This window comes from Lygodium microphyllum, chromosome 10 (assembly GCF_053477565.2).
Source record: "Lygodium microphyllum isolate KBCC chromosome 10, Lygodium_microphyllum_v1.1.10, whole genome shotgun sequence".
NCBI classification, from domain to species: domain Eukaryota; kingdom Viridiplantae; phylum Streptophyta; class Polypodiopsida; order Schizaeales; family Lygodiaceae; genus Lygodium; species Lygodium microphyllum.
The window spans coordinates 60,859,728-60,873,754 of NC_141144.1; positions in this window are offsets into that span (position 1 = coordinate 60,859,728).

A 14,027-nucleotide genomic window follows, 5' to 3' on the forward strand; every position below is an offset into this window, starting at 1 on the left:
TGATTTTTTCCTTGCTTTTTCTCTCTTTGTTGGAGCATTTGAGGCGTGAATTGATCATAGAGAACAAAATGAACGGATCAAAGGATCCACACTTGAATTGTGAAACCGGTGATGATGAGATTTTGAGGTATTTAGATTACAATGCATGAATGCCAAAAGGTAAATCTACTTAAGTTTATAGTTTGCTTTCTTAGTTGCTTGAAATTCTAAGAGGAGATTATGTGGCTACAAGAATAGAGAGTCGACCATGTGAGAAGAAATTGAGTTTATGAGCATTGAATCTCTTGAAATGATAGGAGCTCTATCTAAGTTCCACATAATGTCGAGCCAAATACATGGGATGTCAGACTTGGATGAAATGAAACTCTCATTATTTTTGGAGCTTTAATACTTATAGACTCGACTATGTCTCACAAGGTGACTCACACTTGTTCTTGCAACTATTTATTCTCTTCTCACTATCTTAAGTAAACAAGTAAAAAATCATTAGCTTGTAGTAAGCTTACCTTTTTATCTTTATACATTATAGTTTGAATGCCTTGAAAGGTGGAGCTCTTTAGAGAACACCAAAGAAATAGGGCAAGGCAAATACTATAAGAAAATCTATCTTGTATCACCAAAAAGCTTGTTCTTCATGCTATCAATGAACCACAAGAAGAAAAAGAACATCGAGAGCAAGAATTCTCTAGGCACCATCATAGAATGAATCTCCTACGGGTTTATCACAATGAAATTTCATATTTACCAACCACATTAAATTAACACCAATGAACTCCCAATATTGAATGGAAAATGATTACATAAGCTTCATTAATTATAATTTATAGTCTTTTTCTTTCAATCTCACACAATTTCTTATAGTAGATACAATGTTTTTCATAGAAAAGTGGTTATTTTTCATTAAATCTCTCTCTCTCTCTCTCTCTCTCTCTCACACACACACACACACACACACACACACACACACACACACACACACACACACATGCTCTCAATCACTCATACATCATAATTCTCATCCAATACGATAGAATAATACACAATAATTTTCTCTTGGTTGTGAATACACCTCTCAAGGGGTATGCTTGATATGAAGAGGTTCTAGTAATACTACAGTAACATTTCACTCACTATTGTAACTATCAGTTTAGTCTTCACTTCTTTTCATTAGCTATATCTTTACTTCTTCAAACTCTTTTGAGGTTATGTTATTTCATTTTCAAGACCAAAAAACTTTTCCAAACTAAATATTCATCCATCATAACACTCACAAAAATAAATAAAATATTAATAGAAAGCATAAAAACTATATAGCTCTAACAAAAGCCAATCCAATCAATCAAAGATCATTTAACACATGCTCGATTACACTCAAATCAATAATTCACAATCTTTATGTCATACAAAAAAAAATCAAAATAGACCCATTAGAACCAAATAGTAATAAAATAAAATACATAAGCACATCACAAATAATTCAAAATCCATTATGAGCTAATTAAATGTATTTAACCCATCCCAACACACTTCAAAATATCTAAAGAATCATTCAAACCCATCAATTCCATTACAAAATCAATCATTCAATACCCAAAAAATAACAAAAGATCTAATCATTTTAGTCCTCAACATATCCTCACCTTTAATTAGGGAGTATCCTTGTGACCTTAAAAAAGGAATAATAAAAGCTTTAAATAGTCGATCACTCCAATATTCAAATTCAATTCATTAGCACTAACGTCTTCTAGGCCACAAAATAACCTAGTCTAAGCAAATATATGAAAGGAAATCATAAATTAGTATTAATCAATCCTTTAACTTGGCAAAAAACAAACAAACAAACAATTAATGGATATATAATAGCTTTTCTTTCTCATTTTCACAAAATCCATAGCTTGAATCATCATCCAGCTTTGATATGCTTCAACTCCAACTTTGTCTCCTTGTGATAAGGATAACACACACACACACACACACACACACACACACACACACACACACACACACACACACACATCATGTAGACAAAACATCCATAGAACATTGAACTCACATTCATAAGACAATATAGATTGAATAGTGCAAATTCTTACAACTTTTAAAGAGTAAAAATAAGGTTTTCTTTAGGAACCAAGATACATCAGAAAGTTAATCCGTTTACTTGTTACGATGAAGATATTTCTTTCTAAACTATATACTAAGCTTTAATTTCTCCAATGATCTGCTCTCATCCACAAAATAGATGAGAACATTTTGAAGAAACTGAAGACAATATGTTCTTTCTAGCAAGATAACAAACCTAGTAAGAAAAGTATAAGCAAAATAGTATAACACATCCATTTGAACTCTTGATACATCCTCATTAGGAGTGATAAGTAAACGAGGGATAGACTTCATTGTATTTATGCAGGATTGTTGATGCATAAAGGCTAAATACCAACAAAAGTGAGCAGCCAACCTCATAGAAACATCTTCCAATTGAACATGTGTCCCAGCAAATTGAAGATAGGAATGTGAATATGTAGATGAAATCTCCCATGATCCCAAAATAATAGACCAATTAAAAATTGGTATTGTCAAAGAATTTTGTAAAGTCCATTGTTGGTGATGGAGTATATCATTTTCAAACCCAATGATATTCATGACTAATGGTGGAGGTAGATTTATATAATCAGAAGGTTGAGGTAAGGCAATCATAGTCGAACAATGGAGAGGGGAATATGATAAATCATAGGAAGTGGAAATATTAAGTGATAGGGATACTTGAAAAGAAGGGGAAGAAAACAAGAAAACCTAAAGAGATTCTACAAGAAAAGGGGATGGAATAGGTTGAACAATACAAGGATCGGGAGGAATAGGTGTCATAGTATGTTCAATGATAAATGGGCAAGGTGAAAATATAGGAATGAGGAGATAATGTAGGGTGAAAAGTAAGCACACAAATGGAATCATGATTAATGTTAAGAAGAGAGATATAAACAAGAAGGCATTGAGACATCTTTTGTAAGAAAGGAGATCAACATGATCAATCAAATAAATAGAAGATCGATAGTTAAAGGCTTGAAAGAATACATCAGTAAATAAAAGATTTTTTGAAATGTAAAAAAGGACTTATATGTGCAAAGGTTGGATATCATATTTAAAAAATGCCGTCGTCGATGGGCAACTGACACATCCTCCTATAAAGGTAGATGCCAAGCATAATCTTTATACTATGAAGTCTTTTTTAACGTATGTTTGCAACCCATCTAAAATGCGAAGCTCCACAAAGTGAAGATAAATGACTGCTTGTAAAATAACATCTCCCACATAAAGATTAATGTTCTCCTAATCACGAATTTGTAAGTCTCCTATGATATATATGAATGACGATCATGATGACTCATGGAAAACTAGATCATCAATAGCACGATCAAACATTGATTTAAGTAAATCAACAGACCAAAGGTTATGCTACCCATTTTTTGGTGGTTCCAAGTCAATAGTGCAAGGAGACATATAGGGTAAAATTTTGCTATTTGTATTTAATTTAAAAGGTAGGGGGAGATGATACAAGATCAGCAACATGAAAAAATTCTTGATGCAAATAATCAATATGTTGTTGAAGTCGGTCTACCTTAGAAGAAAGAGCATCACTTGATTTGGCTTGTTGCTTTAGGCTTTCCAACTCCTTTGTAGAAGTTCAAACAGAAGAGACTACAAGAGCAGGGGGAGGAATAGAAAGTTTGTTACTTTACATTTCAACCTAATTATCGTATATTGTGTCACAATAGTTTCCTTGGAATGATCCAACTCACCCTCATAATTTCTAAGATTAGAAGCTAAAACCATCATCTCCTCAAATAGGGAAAAATCATGCTCTTGTGCCAAGGAGACTTGAACATCTTTGGCAGCAACTAACTTATTTGTCATCAAAGCAAAGGTTGCTTTCTGGGCATCCAACATATTCATAGCTTTGGTCATCTCTTTGTGAATATCACTTAGAGTGGCTTGTTCTAATGCTAAGTTCTCCAAAGCTTTACTGAAATAATTAGTCAAGGAATCCACATTTTCTTACAAAGAGGTATAGACTTTTGTATACATAGCTTGGGGAGAAGAAGTCATCGTTGTTTCTTTGGTCTTTCTAAAATCAAATGTTGATCCATATTTGTCAAAAGGAATTATGCCCAATTAAACTTCACACCCTCCAGGATCTTGGCAATAGTAAGAAGCTTCTTGGACATGCACTTTGGCACAAGCTTGCCAGACATAAAGCGATCTTGTAAGAATTGGCATAACTACTTCTATATAGGAGAAGAGATACTAGCCATTGATACCCTTGAATTGGTAATGACTTTGTTGGGTGCCAATAGGATAGAAGTCTCGTTTTGAAGAAGAGCAACAATCTCCTTACCTGATAATGGATGGTTACCACTAGGAACTAGAGAAGTAGAAAGAGGTAAAAACATAGCTTCATTGATTTTGGCAAAAGATAAATAGAAGCTACAACCATACATCAAGCCTGAATGCTTTTTATAGGATTATAGAAAGAAATAGCAGAGTTTAGTATTCATAGGTAGAAATATGAGGACAACAAAAGAATGGAGACCAACACGATGAATACAATCTGTGTCCAACTACAAGGAGTAGCCATGAATCGTTAGTGGGACATGCTAAACCACTATCAATGGGGGTGCCATTCAAACTACATTGGATATATCACATATATAAAAGCTAGGAAACAAGAAAGGGAATTCTTGCAAAAGTAACACAAAAACTACCACTAAGAAAATAAGGGAATAATCCAAACCAACATGACTATACTAGTCCAAACCCCAAGCAATCCACATCCTTTGTAAAAAATCCAACATGACATATGTACACGTGAGACTGATAGCTTTGTGACATGCAACACACAGGTATCCTGAAAGCCTATAATCAGGCACACAAAAGAAAATAAAAGATCAAACATATCGTGAACTATGACATTGACTAAAGACTAAATACAAATGACAATAGATTGACAAATAGAAAATATAGAGACTAAAAAGATTAACCTTGACCAAAAACCCTATCCTCGCAAATGCATTCATCAACCTATGGTGTAGTGAAGTGAGTGGGTGACTGCTATTCGGATTTATTTTATGAGTTACAAATTATGTAGCGATTAATTTTAGTTTAACCTGTTAATACAATGTGAATTGAAATTATGTACCCCAACCCCACTTTGACTCTGACTCAGTAGGGGCCTTTTAAAAATGCAATTTATTTTTACAATTAGATGATCTTTGGTGCAGAGCACATGCATATGTGATGGCAGGGATTCATTTTATTATAATTTAATATGTCTGTAGCATGTGTACGCATGCTGCACGTGTAACAAGGATTCATCTTAATTTTAAAAATTAAGTGAGATTAGAGTGTAGTGTGCTCACACAATGGGCTCCTTTTATAAATTAAAAGTCAAGATAATTCTAATTATAATTTATGGGATGCATTGTGTTCTTCAGGTGGTGCAATATCAGGTTGATTTTATTTACAATTTAATTATATGTATAAGTGTACATGGAGAAGGGGAAAAGAAAAGAGCATGGTGATACTTGGGGCACCCATAAGTTCTGACAAGAAAACAACGATAGGGACACGATTCCTTGACTCCTGCAGCAACGACTAGAAATCCACGAAAGAATCAAATAGATAGGTGATTAGAAACTAGTAAATCTCTTGTAAAATAATAAATTTAAAGAAACATCGACTAATCACAATGGCCAAAAACTAAAAGTGATATAGACACATATATATGCATCTAGGAAGGTGAATTTTTACTTTTATTTTTTATTGATTTTATGAGATTTTTTATTTTATAAATGAGTTTTTTTTTTGTTTTTTTCAATGAAAGACTAAAGATAATAACATAAAAATAGGAAGACATATTTGCTAGTATTTTTAAAAATTTTGGTATTTTAAAGGGTTTATTTTCAAATTGTAATGATTTTATGGCAAATTTTAAGCTTTTTATTTGGTTTTTCAAATAATTTTTACTTTTTAATATAGTTTTTAGATATCTTGATTTGGAGAAAAATGGGTTGATTATGAATCTCTTTTTTTAGAGTTCTCATGATTTTTTGGATTTTTTAAAGGAGATGTTTTACATTTTTAAATATATTTGTGTGTTTTTGGACTTCTTGTTTTTTAAAGAAAGTCCAAAAAACGTATGTTTTTGAAATTGGTTTACTGGCAGGATAAAAGATGGGTAGTCAAATGATTGCGTGTGAATAGCAGCTTTGAGCTCTGCGACATGGACAAAATGATATGTGTGTCCTTGTGTGTGAATGACAATAAACAAAAATCCACACATATATACACAAAGACCCACACTTGAACCACAGCGAGCAAGGGACATGCAAGAAATGATCCACGGGAACAACCACAAACATGCAGAAAGGAGGGAGGCATAAGCCAACATGGGGACGGGGGGGATGGCAAGTTTTGTTCTGTAGGTTGGTTTGTTGTGGGGTGCCAAAGGGGGGGGGGGGGGTATATCTATAGGTGGGGGGTTGGGAAACCAGGGCTTGTGGGGGTGTACAGGTTTGGGGTTTGGAGGGTGGTGTTTATGGGGGTGGGAAAGGGGGTCTATAGGGGGGGTGCTTGTGTCGAGGTGGGTAGGAAAGGGGGTTGCGGTAAAACTAGAGGTTGGGGAGGGTAATTGGGGGGTTGGGTTAGTTAGTTGGGGGGGTGTGATGGGGTAAAAAGGAGTGAAGAGGGAGGTGTAGGAGGTAATAAGCAAGGAGGAATGGTAGATGGTGGGGCTAACATCAAGGAGGAGTGGGCGAAGGGAGGCAGGGAAGCTATGGGAAGGTAGGAGAGGGGTGTGAGGAGGAAGGATGGAAGGAGGAGGAAGGGCGCTGTGGTGGTGAGGGAGAGGGAAGCATGGGTGGCGCACAAATTAGGGTGCGGTGGTGGTGATGGGGACCAGGGGCAAGAGCGATAGAGCCATGAGTGAAGATGACACGGGTGAGCATCAACGGCAGTAGAGAACACCAAACAAGTGGCCAAGGAGCACGAAAGAGTAGGGAAGGGAGAAGAGAAGGAGGAGGCGGCAAGAGAAAGGAGATGGAGGAGGAGGAGGAGGAGGAGGAGGAGGAGGGGGGGAAAGAGGGAAAGGAGAGGGAGGAGGGGAGATAGGGTGAGGGGCGGGAGGAGGATGCAGGGAGAGAGAGAGAGAAGGAGAGAGAAAGAAGAGGGAGAGTAAGGGGGTGTTGGGAGAGAGAGAGAGAGAGAGAGAAGAGGTGAGAGAAAGAAGGAAAGAGAGAAAAGAAGAGAAAAGAGGAGAGAGGTAGAGAGTGGATGTGCGTGGTTGCGGGAGGGAAGGTTTTTCTTTTGTTCTTGAATAAATTAGTTAATATTTATTATGTGCTTAAAAAAACAAAGCAAAAGCAAACACATTCCTTGGTCTTGTGCATGAGCACGAGGTAGAGTAAAAGAATTTGCATATAGGAGCGAATGGGAGTGGAAGGCCGTACGGGAGCATGGCTAAGGTTAGCACAACATAGTGAATATGACGGCGTGTGTGTCACGAAACAAAAATCATGAAAAATTTAATTAAAAAAAATCCATGCATTGGATTGATGCACAAGAAAAGGAAAAAGTGGTCAAGGCAACAAGGGGAATGGATTGGACAATGCAAACAATGCGTCTAGTGTCTAAGAGGGACATTCACATGAGAAAATGGCAAAAATCGCGGACAAGAGCACAATTGGGAATTAATAATGAAAAAACCGTCTACCAAAATGGAGTATAGGCAGAAGAAAAAATGTTTGGTTTGACGAACTGCATAGGGCTATCAAGCTAGAATACAACTTCGATAACAAACGTGGGTGTTCACATGAAAAGCATAAAAAACACATAGGAAAAATGCCCGAGACTTGTAAAAAAATAATAACAATCAATTCGTGGGTCGGAACAAGGGGTTGTGAAAAGGAAAAATGTGCGGTTTGATGGGATGATCAAGATTGTAAGGTCAAATCACAATTTTGATGCAAAAAAAGTGTGTTCATATGGAAACATGATCTGTTTGTGTAAATTTTTTCAAAAATTTGTAGCAATCAAACTGTAAGTTGGAATAGAGAGCTATAATGGAAAACAATGTCCAATTCAAAGGGACAAACAGAGCTATGATATCAACTTGTAGTTTTGATGAGTTTATGATGCATTTACATGGAAAAATGATAAAATAAAAATGTTGCAAAAAGAAAAGGGAAGAACCCTCGAGTAAGGGGTATGACATGAGAGATGGATGGGAAGTGACCCCATTAGGGTATAGAAAATGAATTTTCATGTTTAGAAAGTAGATAGGGTCATTGTCATGATGATATGTGGAATAGATGCCTAGGGATATGTCCCAACATTTAAAACCTTAACAGATTAGTTTAAAAAGACCAACAAGGACCTACACATTGAACACAACTAATCCTTGTGTCCCCACACTTAAAACTTGACATATACTCATAGATGTAAGAGATAGAGTTAAAAACACTTAGCTCATTTAGCAATTAATTGGGGTTGAGAGTTAGTGGCACACAAGCTATTGGATGCACTTATTATCACTCAAGGGATTGACATCAATTTGCAGAAGGCATCATAGCTCATAACATTAGGTCTCAATACAACAGGAACCATGCAGTAGCACCAGCAAGGTACCGGTATGGATGAAGACCACCAGTTGGTTGTTGATGAAGCATGTAGTTCTCACTCTCACCGATCACTCAAGTTGAGGATGATAGAGTAGTCACTTGCCCCAAGTTTTCACATCACTCGAAGAGGAATGAAGAGAGAGTATTCCAACATACACAATTGATGGGGCATAAGTGTATCCCAACTTGTCTAGCATAGGTGCAAGAAGGAAGGCTAGAGAGCCTTGTAGTGGCATGCACATAATAGAGTGATGTATCTTGTTATGGTTGTAAAGGCCTGTCCCATGTCTATAGAGAAAAACGGGAACACACTTGACCGCCAATTGTTGTAACATTCCTCAAACCTCACTCTTTGTTTGGTGGAAACATAAGGTCTATCATACTCTGCCCCTCTCCATCTCATGATTTATTGATAGATACAAGAGGAAAGCCCAATTCTTGATATTCACGAATATAATCTTCACTATCACTTGCGTGAAGGTTGTATGCCTTGTGCACAATTGATGGTGCAATTGTGCATCCCACCTTGTGCCAACAAACAGTGCAAGAAAGGAAAGCCAAGGAGCCTTATAGTGCCATATACATAACATATCATGCTTTGTGTATTGAGAGGCCTAATTTGTGGATGCAACACTCCATTCACACATCACACCTCTCATTGGAATCGAGGAAAAAAATACCAGTCACTTACCCCACCCTTTGTCTCAAGCTCTATTGATTAAAATAGATGTTAGCCCATACTCACATTCCCATCCTAGTAGGATGAAATCTCACATCACTCAAGGGTTGTCAATGAAGATTGGCTTTAATATGTTGATGATGTCAACAATTTGTTAATGAAGAGGCATACACAAGGAGGAGGTAGCCAATGAAGTAGGACTTGGATTAGATGAATATATTTTGTCTGTTATTGGAGTTAGATATTCAATAGAATTGCAAGGACACACTGTAGCAAGGAAATGCTCAAAACTAGCCACACCACATCGGTTGGATTGAAAGGAATGGGAATAAAAAGGGCATGAGATGGAATAGAAGGTATAGAAAAAATCATATGCTTCATCGATAGAATCCAAATGATGGTAGCTATCAGAGAAGTAGCAGGAGAAGAATTAAGGAACAATGCCAAAGGGGAATAGGAGCTACCAATTGTGACTGCCAAGATCTTGAGGGAGGAAAATACTTCTTTAGGTGATAGCCATTGATCAAGAAGGGATCATCAGAGGCGTCTATGCTTGTATTTGCACAAAGCTGTTATGGTTGATTGCAAGTACCTTGTAGGGGTCCATTCAACGCTATAAGAGATTGCCAAGAAACTTGCCAAAGCACAAATCATTGGCCAGGATGAGATCACTTTCTTTGAATTCCTTCTGCTTGTTGATGAAACTCTTATGGTAAACTTTGCGTCGAGCATCTATGGCTTCCATGCACTGTAAGGCCATCCTTCGAGTCTCATCCAAACATTTTAAATGTAGGAGATGGTGCTGTAGGGACTCGACATCTCCTAATCATTCTGTGATGGCCATTTGTAAAGAGGGAAATTCTAGCTCAATAGAAAAAATAACTTCTATACCATAGACCAACCAAAAAGGTATCTATCATGTCATAGTTGTATGGGAGGCTTTGTATCCCCAAAGGGCTTATTGTGATTCGATCATCCCAATCATGGCAATGTGTAGCTATCATCCTTATCGGGATCAAATAGAGCATGCGATTGGTGACTTTGACTTGGTTGTTGGTTCTAGGTAGTAGGATGTGGACTTGCCATGGCGGAGCTTATAGATCTCTATCAACTCTTTCATAATCTTGTTTAGAAAGTGAGTGTCACGATTACTTACCAACTCCAAGGGATTGTCAAAGCAGACGACAATATTCTCATATAGGAATAGAGCCATACTATTATCATCATCTCCTTTAAGAGCTTTGGCTTCACACCACTTTGTCACATAGTCTATACATACCAACATATATCTATTGTACGTTCATTTGGTTGGTTGGTCCCATAAAATCAATGTTCCATTTCTCAAATGGCTTCAAGGGAAGGATTGACTTTAGCGACATTGCATTGGTTTTTCTGGGCTTCTCCATTCATTGACACGCATCACAATGCTTATAATAATCATAGGCATCTTTGTGAAGGGTTGTCCACTAGTATCCTGCGAGTAGAGCTTTCCTAGTTGTTTCTTCTCTCACAAAGTGCCCACCACATGGCTCATAATGGCATACCTTTAGGATGATTCCAATATTATATTGTGCTATACATCTCTGCAATACTTCATATTTACCTTTCTTGTACAGAGCACCACTTAAGTAGGGTGTAGGGGGTCTGATTTCAATAGAAGCTTCTTCTTCTCTTTGCTAGAGATACCAAGCGGGTACTATTGTGTGTCCAAGAGGTTGGTAATGTTTGCATACCATGGGGTCATAGTCTCCACTAGAAACAAAGCTACATAAAAAAGGTTTGGACCATCTTGCTCCCCTTCTTCACTCCGAGAGATTCATAATAATAGACAATCAGCCAGGACGTGGAAACGACCAAGTTTAGTGATCGTTTTAAAATCAAACTCTTGGAATAGAAGGATCCATCTCATCATTTGGTCTTTCACATCTGCCTTGTTCATCAAGAAGGATAGAGCCTCATGATTGACATAAAACTCGAAATGCATTGACAAAAGGTAATGCTGAAACTTCTCTAGGGCAAACACCATCACCAAATATTGAGCTATGTCATTGTGTTCCTTTCCCTATCTATGATTTTTCAGCTTGCATAATAAATTGGTTGGTCCAGCTTCTAGGAGCCTTTTTGACAAAGGATTGCGCCTAGCCCTTCAACTGATGCATCAGTATGTACATGGAATTCCTTTGTCTAGTCTCAGGAGTTTGTAAAATAGACACTTTGATCAGGCATTGCTTTAGGGTGTTCATATGCCCTACTTTCCCATAGTAATGGTAAGTCAAGGAGAACTTATGGCCATGGGACTTACTGCAAGACTATCCACGTGACTAAGAGTGAGACTGTTGAGAGTCTCTACCAAAGAGATCATTACCACCCCTACCATTATTACCTCTAACTATCAAAGCATGAGAGGTGCCGAAAGTATCAACATTCTTCTTGTTAACCTCTTTAATCAAGAGTGCACCATCTACATCTTGAAATTGTAACCCAAAGTATTAACCTATCATTGCTAAATGAATAATTCTAAAAGACAGTTTCCTTTTCAAATGTAACTTTTGGGAGCATGTTTATATTATTTTAAAAAATTACATAATTTTAGTAACATTGCAACACCAACAAAGAGAGTCATAGTATGAGTAAGGGTAAACCCTGGGACTTGCATTATATTAAAAAAAAAAGGTAAGAACCAAAAATTCATCTACTAATTATAGGTATCAATGACTTTACCTAGTTGTTTTCTAATCCATCCTTACCATAGTTTACCTTATTGGAGTCCATGTTGCTTAACTAGTATTGATGTTGCAACATAGCCAATATATCACCACCATGGGACTGATCTTCCGAAGCATAATTACTTTGGGGAATCTTCCCTGAGCATATATTAGGTTGCTTCTTCCTACACTCATATGCATATTGTCCTATAATACCACAATAGTTGCAAGACCCATGTGGATCTCAACACAACCTTTGTTGCTTCCCCATCCTCTTGTATATCCACCTCTATTTTGATAATTTTGGGGCTTATTTTTTTGTTCTTGATAGACCATGGCCTTGGCCTCAACCTCGACCTCTACTATAGCCACTTGTAGCCAATGCATGCTCTTTTCTCTTGCCACAAGAGGTACCACTTGTGCATGCAATGACACCTTCCTTGGTCAATCTAATTTCATGTATGTAGCCTAATATGTTGTCCTCAATGGTGATGGACATATAATGAATGGCTTGATGAGTCTTTTCACCCCTTTTTTCACTGCCGCACCATCTCGTACTAGCCTAGCCATGCAATGACACCTTCCTTGGTCAATCTAATTTCATGTATGTAGCCTAATATGTTGTCCTCAATGGTGATGGACATATAATGAATGGCTTGATGAGTCTTTTCACCCCTTTTTTCACTGCCGCACCATCTCGTACTAGCCTAGCCTCTGTGCCATCTAGTACATCCCACAAGTCCTTACCACTGGGATAATTCCTTATACGAAACTTCCATGCATGATAATTATTCTCAAAACCAAGCTTCTCACATGTGGTCACACTTACATTTTTGTTTTATGAAGACATGATTCCAGACTAAATTTCAATAGAGTAATGCCAACAAACCAAGTAAAAGCATCGTACGTACGCTTCTATGTTAAACAATACATCAACAATATAAGCAACTGCAAAATGGTAAATACAATTGCTCACTACTACCGAGCATCAAAAGTATCCATAGTATATTCCCAAACAACAATGCTGCATATTTGCAAGTCTATCATAGATAATAAACATCATATGTGTCCAATATAATCCAAATGCATGAATTCAATGAGCAAACAATGCTTAGACTACAACTAGTACAAGTTGCATTTTATGCATGCATACATTATCCATCAATGACACCATAAAACATTTATGCAAACAAACCAAGATCAAGCATTTAAATTTTCAAATATTCTTGCTAAAATTGACTTTCAACATCAAAAAGGTTCATGTAGCTAAAAGCTTGTTGCTCTTGCTTTCCCAAATCCTAGATATTGCTTGTTTTATCATAATGTCATTTCAAAACAATCTTTGTAATCTGCAAATTTCTCTATTCTACACTCAAAATTCAGTTAGACTTCTTCTACAAAGTTTTAGAGCTTGAAGTCAATCTTTTGGATCAAATTTTCTTTCATCTTTTTGACTTTTCTATCAAAACTTATGGCAGCAATATTACATGCCTATCTAGCAGTCCCATCATGCCCACAACTTTGTCAAGTTTTCCCTAGTCTTGATCATGACTCCATTGTGATGCTTTGAAGCTTTAAAATTGATCTAAGAATCCAAAAAATAAACTCCAAAGGCTTGTCTTACCTCTGTTGAGATCTAATGGTGGAGATAGGGGTGTATAGCCTATTCTACAATATCTTCCCTTCTTCACTCCAAGTATGATGTATGTCTTGTTTCTCTTCTTTATGAATGCAAGTGTCACTTTATGCCCTCCAAGTATTCTTCTTGGCTATGGCTTGCTACTCGCTCTCCAATGCTCAAATTATTTGTCTTTCACATTTTCTCAATCACTCTAAGCATAGATTTTCTGCAAGTGAGAAAGTCACACACCCATGCAACCCTAATGGGCTACTATGATACCATGTTAACAAGATATGGTGGAAGGTAGCTTCTTGGGATATGCTCTTCTATTATTTTGGTACATTTTTACT